The 9,093-nt window shown below is 42.1% G+C and overlaps 1 pseudogene; it reads right to left on the bottom strand.

Moving 5' to 3' along the window:
• Positions 1–2,916: 2,916 nt before the first annotated feature.
• On the bottom strand, positions 2,917–8,329 carry LOC103749474 (annotated as a pseudogene).
• Positions 8,330–9,093: the final 764 nt, after the last annotated feature.

Here is a 9,093-nt window from a genome sequence, read left to right as displayed (position 1 = left end):
AAGACCAGAACCTGGAGCAGAAACCGTGGAAGAGTACTGCTTACTGGCTAGTTCTCTCTGGCTTGTGCTCAGCCCAGGACCACCTTCCCAAGGACAGCGCCACCCTTGGTGGACTGGGCCATCCCATATCAATCAGCAATGAAGACAATTCCCCACAGACATGACCACAGGTCAGTCTGATCAGTCTGATCTGGCCAATCCCTCAGTTGAGAGGCCCTCTTCCCAAGTGACTCTTGATTGTGTCAACTTGATAATAGAAACTAACCAGAACAATCAGAAATATAGAAAAAATAATTTTTCAACTGTACCTGAGGCTGTTGAATGCTCAGTCCCTATCCTCTGATAAGTCTGCCCTCTTCCATATGATTTCCTTGGTGCTAGGGGTGTCCATGTGACTATATTCATCCAATGGGATGTTAGGAAGAAGGTCCCAGGTCAGCTTCTTAGCCCATCCTTAAGTGTACTGCCAGTATAGACAGGGAGGGAGGGAAGGAAGGAAGGAAGGAAGGAAGGAAGGAAGGAAGGAAGGAAGGAAGGGAAGGAAAGAAAGAGTGATGGTCAACAAATACATGGAAAATGCTCGATATCATTAAAGATAATCAAAATCAAAATTATTCTCTCATTCCAGGTAGGATAACTATTATTTTTTAAATAACAAATGCTGATAGGATGTGGAGAAAAAAGAATTCACGTATACTCTTAATGGGAATGTAAATCATACCACCACTATGGAGAACAGAAAACTAAAAACAAATCTACCATAAAACCAAGTTCTTCCACAGTGGGATATCTATCCAAAAGAAATTGTATTAGCAAATCAGAGACACTTACATGTCCATGCTTAATGCACAACAGCCAAAATATGAACTCAGCTTTGGTGCCCGTCAGTGGATAAATGGGTAAAGAAAATGTGGTAGAGATGTACAACAGACTACTGGTCAGTCATAAAATTGAGTGAAATTCTGTCATTACAGGAAAATGAAACTGGAGATTATTATGCCATGTGAAATAAGCCAGACAGAGAAAGACAAGAAATGCGTGCTCTTCCTCATAGGTCTAATGAGAGTAGAATAGTAATAATTAGAGACTAGAAATGGTGGGGTATGGAAAAAGGGTGACTAGATATATCAGTGCACACTATATGCATGCATAGATATGCCATGCAGAACCCCACTAATATATACAATTAATACACATTTATAAGTTTTAAAAATATTGCTGGGTCATATTCTATGTTACCTTCAACCAAACCCATCTTTCCATAGAACTCAGGTAGAGACTAAAGTGTTTAGGAATTGGAGGCCTCCTGGGGGCTCTGAAGCACACTAGGGAATCTAGGGATAGACTTACAGTATGGATTTAAGGTGAGTATAGCATCTCCATTGTCATTGGTAGAAATTGTATAAACAGGGCCTGGGAAAAAGACTAGAAGGCAGACAGAAATACATATTATCACTAAGAACAAACACCAGTTAGATAAGAGCTGATAAATTTGGTGCCTGGATTCAAGGAAGCCCAAGTGTTTTTGAAAGAAGCGACATGTTTCTAACAGCTGAACAACAGCTTTTATTACTACCAGATGAGATTAAGCAACTGAGCTGTAAAAATAAATACTCGCTTTATAATTGTTAAGTCTGAGAAGCCAAACAAAGTCTTCCTAATCAACAGCAGTCTTTGAGGAAGCCAAGACCTTTTGGGAGTTTGTGCTCTTCCATCCTCCAGATCCTCTGTGTGCTGCATGTTGGCTCCCAAGACCCCTGAGTCACTGCAGTGGACGCCTTCTGTGAATATAGTGAGGGAAAGAAAAGAACTTGTAAATGCTCTTATTTAAGAGGCTGAATTACTCTGTGACTTTACAATGCATTAGTCACACTAGCCCCAGGGATCCCCCTCTTTCTCCCTTCTGAGCTATTAAAGCTTCTCTGCTGGTTTCACAACGAAAACTTTCAAACCTTAGGAAAGTCAGAACTTTCAAAATGTTTTCCATAGAGCACTGACCTCCCTAAATATTCCAAATAGCTAGTGACCAGATACACTTGGGATTTACAGATGTGTTTGTAAATGCCATGAATCGTGATGCCACATGACATATCACCCATAGTATTGAATGGTGAGAGCTAGAAACTTATTAAAAACTGTACTTTGGGGGCTTAAAAGATGGCTCTGTGGTTAAGAGCACTGGCTGCTCTTGCAGAGGACCCAGGTTCAATTTTCAGCACCCACATGGCAACAGCCATCTACAACTCCAGTTCCAGGGGATCCGTCACCTTCTTCTGGCCGCTGTGGACATTGCATGATATGGGCACACTTTGCATACATGCAGGCAAAACATTCCTAAACATAAAATAAAAATAAAATTTAAAAATTTACTTACTTTGGTTGGAAGTCAACATTTGTCAATAGTGAAAGAAAATTGAAACTAAGAAACAAGAAAATGAGTCTTGCTAATCCAGCCAAATACAAGGTATGAATGAAATCTGAATTCATCAACGTATTGAGGCCTAATGCACAGAGTGTTACAGTAAGAAGCTGGGGAACTCAGCATGTGATAGAGAGAAGTTCAAGTTGCCCACGAAAGAAATGGAGAAGTGTTAGGGCAAAAGATCGAGCATCTGAAGAGAAGGATGAATCCATGAACAGACATGGGGACCTAGGCCAAGAAAAAGCACCCCAGGGGGCTGTGCCGACAAACCAATTGCATTTTGTGTGTGTGTGGGGGGGGGTGCAGTGAACTTTATTGATGGTATTCACGACAGTAGGGCTCCCTAAGCCTCTCCCCTTCTTCTGGGGGTCTACTATGGAAACTGTGAAGGGAGATACTCAATGTGTTGCGGGCTGAGTTGGGGAAGAGATCCCCCCCCCCCCGAGCCAAGGGCCTCTCTTTTACTTTTTCTGGGGTTAGTGGTTCCGGGCTTCTCATGCCTTAGAGGCTGTGTGGAGCATGAGGTCCACCACCCTGATGCTGTAGCCAAATTCATTGTCATACCAGGAAATGAGCTTGACAAAGTGGTCATTGAGGGCAACGTCAGCCCCAGCATCAAAGGTAGAAGAGTGTTGTCACTGTTAAAGTTGCAGGAAATGATCTGGTCTTCAGTATAGCCCAGGATGTCCTTTAGGGGGCTCTCAGATGCCTGCTTCACCACCTTCTTGATGTCATCATATTTAGCAGCTTTCTCCAGGCAGGAGGTCAGATCCATGACTGACAGGTTGGGCATAGGAACATGGACGGCCATGCCAGTTAGTTTTCCAATCAGCTCTGGGATGACCTTGCCCACAGCCTTGGCAGTGCCAGTAGATGTATGGATGATGCTCTGGGTAGCCCCACATCCATTATGCCACAGTTTCCCAGAGAAGCTGTCCACAGTCTTCTGGGTAGCTGTGGTGGTATGAACTGCAGCCATGACTCCCTCAAAGTTGTCATGGATGACCTTGGCCAGGAGGGCTAAGCAGTTGGTGGTGCAGGAGTTGCTGACAATCTTGGAGTTGTCATATTTCTCATGGTTCACAGCCATCACAAACATGGGAGCAGAAGAGGCAGAGATGATGACCCTTTTGAATCTACTCTTCAAGTGGACCCTGGCCTTCTCCATGGTAGTGAAGACCCCAGTAGATGCCACAACATACTCGGCATCAGCATCACCCCATTTGATGTTGGCTGTTGGCAGGATCTCATTCCTGGAAGATGGAGCTGTCCTTTCCATTGATGATAAATGTCTTATTCTCAGTCTTGACTGTACTGTTGAACTTGCCGTGTGTAGAATCATACAGGAACATGGAGACCATGTAGTTGAGGTCAATGAAGGGGTCATTGATGGCAACAATGTCCACTTTGCCAGAGGTGAAGGCAGCCCTGGTGAGCAGGTGCCCAATATGGCCAGATCCATTCACTCTAGCCTTTACCACCAGGTCTCAGGGATGAGGCTGGCACTGCATGAGAAGATGCAGCTGTCTCTAGAACAGGGAGAAGCAGAGAACCCAAACAAACTATGCTGAAGGTCTCCAGAGCAGTGGGACTTTTCCCCCGCACTCTTAGACCAGAAAATGTTGTCTTTTCTTCCTTTTTGTCATATATTTATTGCAATAATAATGGGTTTCATAAAGACATTTTCACACAAGTGGATCCTGTACTTGGCCTGTCCCCTCATTCCACCCTTTCTCTCCACCCTCCTCCCACTAGTCCCTCCATTCCACTAACAGTTTCATTTCTGCTCTCATGTCACCTATCCACATGACTTTACATAAAATCCAAGATCCTCGCATGAAAGAAAACACACTGTTTGTCTGAGGCTGACTTCATTGTCCTTATATCTAGTTGAATCCATTTTCCTGAAGACGGCATGTTATTTTTCTTTATGGATAAATAGAATTCCATTGTCTTTGTTCATCTCTCCTTGACAGACATGTAGCTTGGTTCCATAACTTATCTATTATAAGTAGGTTATAATAAACACTGATGTTCAAGTATCTCTGCTATGTCATCTTCCTTTTTATTAGCATACATTGTACAAAATAATGAGTTTGGTTGACATTTTCATGTACATAATGAAGTTTGATCACATTTACACATCCCCCTTATACTCTGGTTCAAACTTCAACCCTTCCATTGGTCCCTTTCTCTTCCCAAATGGCCCCTTTCTGCTTTCATGTCTCATTCTTTTTTAAATCGTGGTTTCACATGAGAGAAAACATGGTATTTCTGAGCTTTACTTATTTCACTTAGCATGGTGATCTTCCAGTTCCATCTCCATTTTTCTACAAATGATATGGTTTCTTTATAGTATAATAATACTCTGGGGTGTATATATAACACATCTGTCTCCATTTATCTGTTGGTGGGCACCTAAGCTGGCTGTATAACTTAGCTATGGTGGACAGTTGCATAGTAAACATGGATATGTAGGGATCTCTGTTGTGTGCTGATTTAAGTCTTTTAAACACTGACATATAGCTTGTCATCAAAACAGCATTTCACCTAAAAAAACCGATCTATCAAGGAATATGGCTAGAGAGGTCATATGCCCAAAGAGTAGCTTAAAGGATATAGAAGTCTCCATGTGCCCATGGGAGAGAAAGGGAAGCTGCCAACTGTGCTGGAGGATCAGCAGAACTTTCAATTGCCACAAAAAGGCCTTTGAGTGTAAGGACCTCAAAACCTGAGACAAATGGCCAGAACTTCACTAGCAGACACCACTGTCCCATGCCCACAAGCCTCAGTCCAAGCCTGTTGCTCCCCAGTCAACTTCAGTCCAGGTTGACCAGATTCACCCACCCCTGCACAGCAGATACCACTAGAGATCCAGAGTACACCTTACGGATCCAAATTTCCTGTTTCTCAAGGTCTTAAAGAATTGCATGGCAGAACAGGAGACGAAGACTGAGTATTTTCCCTAAAGACAGTGAGTCTACCAGAATAGCTTCGCCAAACTGGATTAAGTGGGGAGGCTGTTAAACTAACAGCATCTGTGCGCTTTACCATTTCATCCCATGCTTTGCTCAATTAGCCATGGAAGTCATGGTCCATCATAAGAATCAGAGCTGCTATACAAATAAACAGGTAATGGGTTTTGTTACATGCTGAACAGAACTTGAAGTTTAATTTTTTCAATCCTGTTGTGGCAGTAATCATACCATATAAGGGGGGGGAAAGGCTAGGAAACAAGCTTTATAAAATGGATATAATATAAAAGAATTTCCACGAAATAGTAACAGGGCCATAAGTCAAAAAAATAAATAGTAAATAATGCTGAAAAAGAAATGCTGACTTGAGAATATCTCTTAAAACATAAATAAAATTTCTGAAGCTTGTGTGTGTCACTACTGTGCGGGAGTCTCTCCCTCTCTTCGTGGGTCATTGGCCACTGGCCCACGAGGGCAGGGGGAGCAGAAGCGGCAAACGGGGTCAGGACAGCCAGTGAGGGCTGACAGAAGAAAGCCCTCCCGGGGAGACTGGTCCCAGGCGCAGTGAAACAGTAGTGATAAAGCTCCAGACACAGTGAAAACAGCTCCGTTTATTCAGTGGGAGAACTAGAGAATTTATAGTGTGGAGGCAGTAGTGAAAGCCTCAGTTGATAGGTGCTCATGGTATGCTTTATTTACATGTGGCAGTAGGCTCCTATCGACCAACTACCAGGCGATGCCTGATTATCATATAGAAAAAACCTGGGGGTAGTTTTTACTCCAGGTAACTATGCCAAAGGTCATGTTCTGAATAAAGTCAGGCATCCGTGCTTGGTGGCACTTTCCAGGTAAGCCAGGAAGAAAGCAGGAGGCCCCCTGCTGAAAAGGGGAGTCCTTCCATTTGGCGCCGAGCCCCTTAGGGCTATCCTGACATGGAGAACTACAACCCTAACAGCAGGGTTTCCCAACAAGCTTGTATCTTCCAAACAAAAGCAGCATGGGGGGAAAAAAAGCCACATCTGTCCTAGCATTTCTTTATTGGTTTGTTTTGTCTTGAGTTTTGTTTTTTTTTGTTTGTCTTGCTTTTGAGACAAGGTCTTCCTGTAGCCCCAGCCTGCCTGGAATTGACTATGTAGACCAGGCTGGCCTCAATCTCACAGAGATCCTCCTGCTTCTGCCTCCTGAGTGCTAGATTTAAAGGTATGCATCACTGTTCCTGGCTTCTCCTGTAAAAATAAATAAATATAAAAAAAGGAGAAAATTCTCATAAGCAACCCACATAAGATAATTTAATCTTTATATAAATTTGAGTATGAAGAGTTGTGGCCTAAGAACACAAGACACATTTTTATGTATGAAACAACAGAAATCAGTATTCTTTTTTTTTGTTTTTGTTGAATTTTTGTGTCTTTTATACAGAGCATCTCAATCAATCTTAGTCATCTTCATACCCCCATCTTCACTGGCCCCCTCCCATAGCCTTCCCACTGGAATCCATATACTCTGTCATCCCTGTTAAGGCCCTCAGTGTCAAGTCAGTGTCCTCAGGCGTTCCCCAGTGCAAGTCAATCCACTGAGGTCTAATCAGCCTATCTAGAGTCCCTTGTTTTAGGAAGATCAGCTCTTCATCTAGCAGCAATGAGTTGCCAATATTCTTCAAATAAGATTGAGATCTGTTGTCATTTTCCCAGTTCTAGGCTGGGTTTTTGTTTGTCTGAGTTTGCATGGGACTTGTGTATGCTGATACCATTGCCATAAAATCATATGAGCAAGGTCCCAGGAGCTTGTAGGACTCTTGTTTCAATATGGTCCAGCACCTTCTCCCTGGCTCTTATACTCTTTCCACCACTTCTTCCATGATGGTCCCTCAACTTTGGGTGGATTAAGTCTAATAAAGGAAACCTGTCCAAGGACCAGTATTCAGAAGACTTTTGATCTCTATGCTTTGGTCATTTGTGACATTTTGTGTTCCTGACCCTCTGCTGCATGAGGGAGCTTCATTAATGAGAACTGAGAGATTCATTAGTGTCCTCTTTTTTACCCCTGTTCTATGTTCTATGAGCCTTAGGTATAGAGGTTGCATTGTAGAAGTGTCACTTAGACCTGGGTAATTCATAGACAGTGTTCATGTGTGACCAGTTGTGGTGCTTGGTAATAATGTCCAACTGGTACAAAATGCTTTTTTGATGAGTGGGGATTGCTCTTTTCACTATAGTTAAGAGTTGGAAGCAACCTAAGTGTCCCTCAACTGCTAAATGAATAATGAAAATGTAGTACATTCATACAATGGAATTCTACTCAGCAGTAAAGAAAGGTGAAATCATGAAATTTGTAGGTAAATAGATGGAACTAGAAACTGTTATACTAAATGAAGTAACACAGATCCAGAAAATAAATGGCATATGTTCTCCTTCATATGTGGATCCTAGCACCAAATCTTTATATGTGAGTATGTATCCAGATGTAACTTCATGAACCAGAATATGAAAAAGAACCAGGAAGGTAAAGAGAAAGAAAGAACTTGAGAGAGAACAGTTGGAGACAGATGTTACTAAGGGACAAAAGAATAAAACTGAGGCTATTTAAATGGGAATGGAGAGGAAGGGTTATATAAGGAATCTTGTGGATAAAGGGAAAGAAGGAGCTCAAGAGAGGTGGGATCATAGGAGACTAGTATTATCAACAGAGAAATGAGAAAAATGGGGACTTTTATATGGGGAAACCATGCCAGAAGGGTTACACAGTGAGAGAGAGAGGAGAGATAAATAATGCATACCTAGTTTTAAAAAACCAGAGGGAATCATATTAGTCCAACAACCTAATGACAACTTACATATACAGCATCCCTACATGAGTCTATGTGTATAGATAAAGGCTGCATACCGAGAAACAGTGCCAGACAGGAGATGCTTTCCTTTGAATTATTGACCATCGTGGTCCAAGAGATTCCCAAAATTACTCAGGCTATTAACACAGCCCTTGATGGCCTCTCAGAACTTGAAGAGAAGACCCTACTGCTTAAGACAGAACATACTTTAGACACAAGATTTGGAGCAATAGAGCTGCAACTGACCTGAAGGCTCTTTCCCTGAAGGCTAGCTCTCATAGCTTTGGAAAGTGTTATGAAGAGGCCAAGGGAAAACATCAATGGATGATCCAACACCAGCTTCAAAACACAATAACCACATCAATGGCCAGCATAGCATACAACATTGGTGCAGTAGTGGCACTTTTATCTTGGGGGCAATCAATAGCTACCTAATTGGACTAAAAGCCCACTCAATGGAGGAAACTCAAGTATGGTACTGTAAACGTAATCAAATACACATGGCAGGAGTAGTTATAGATCTTAGAGAAAACCCAAGACTCAAATCCCTAGACTAATGTGATTTCTTACTATGTGCAAAATATGTAACCTTATTTTTACAGAAGTCAGTATTACAAGCAGTTTCAGGAGGCATTCCATGTACACATCCTCCTTGAAAACACTGAAGAAATTCACTGACTAATAAATGATCTTGAGTGGCAAAAAGCCCCATAAAAAAAGAAACAGTACACGAAGTTATTCAGGAAAAAGTGATGGAGAGATATGGGAGGAGTCAGAGGGGAGGGAGTGGGTGTGGATTTGATCAAAACACCTTATATGCATGTATAAAATTTAAAAAAAAAAAAGAACTGTTGTACGAAATGTACAAA

This window comes from Nannospalax galili, unplaced genomic scaffold (assembly GCF_000622305.1).
Source record: "Nannospalax galili isolate Female #2095 unplaced genomic scaffold, S.galili_v1.0 scaffold63, whole genome shotgun sequence".
Taxonomy (NCBI): domain Eukaryota; kingdom Metazoa; phylum Chordata; class Mammalia; order Rodentia; family Spalacidae; genus Nannospalax; species Nannospalax galili.
This window is presented reverse-complemented; position numbering and strand designations above follow the sequence as displayed.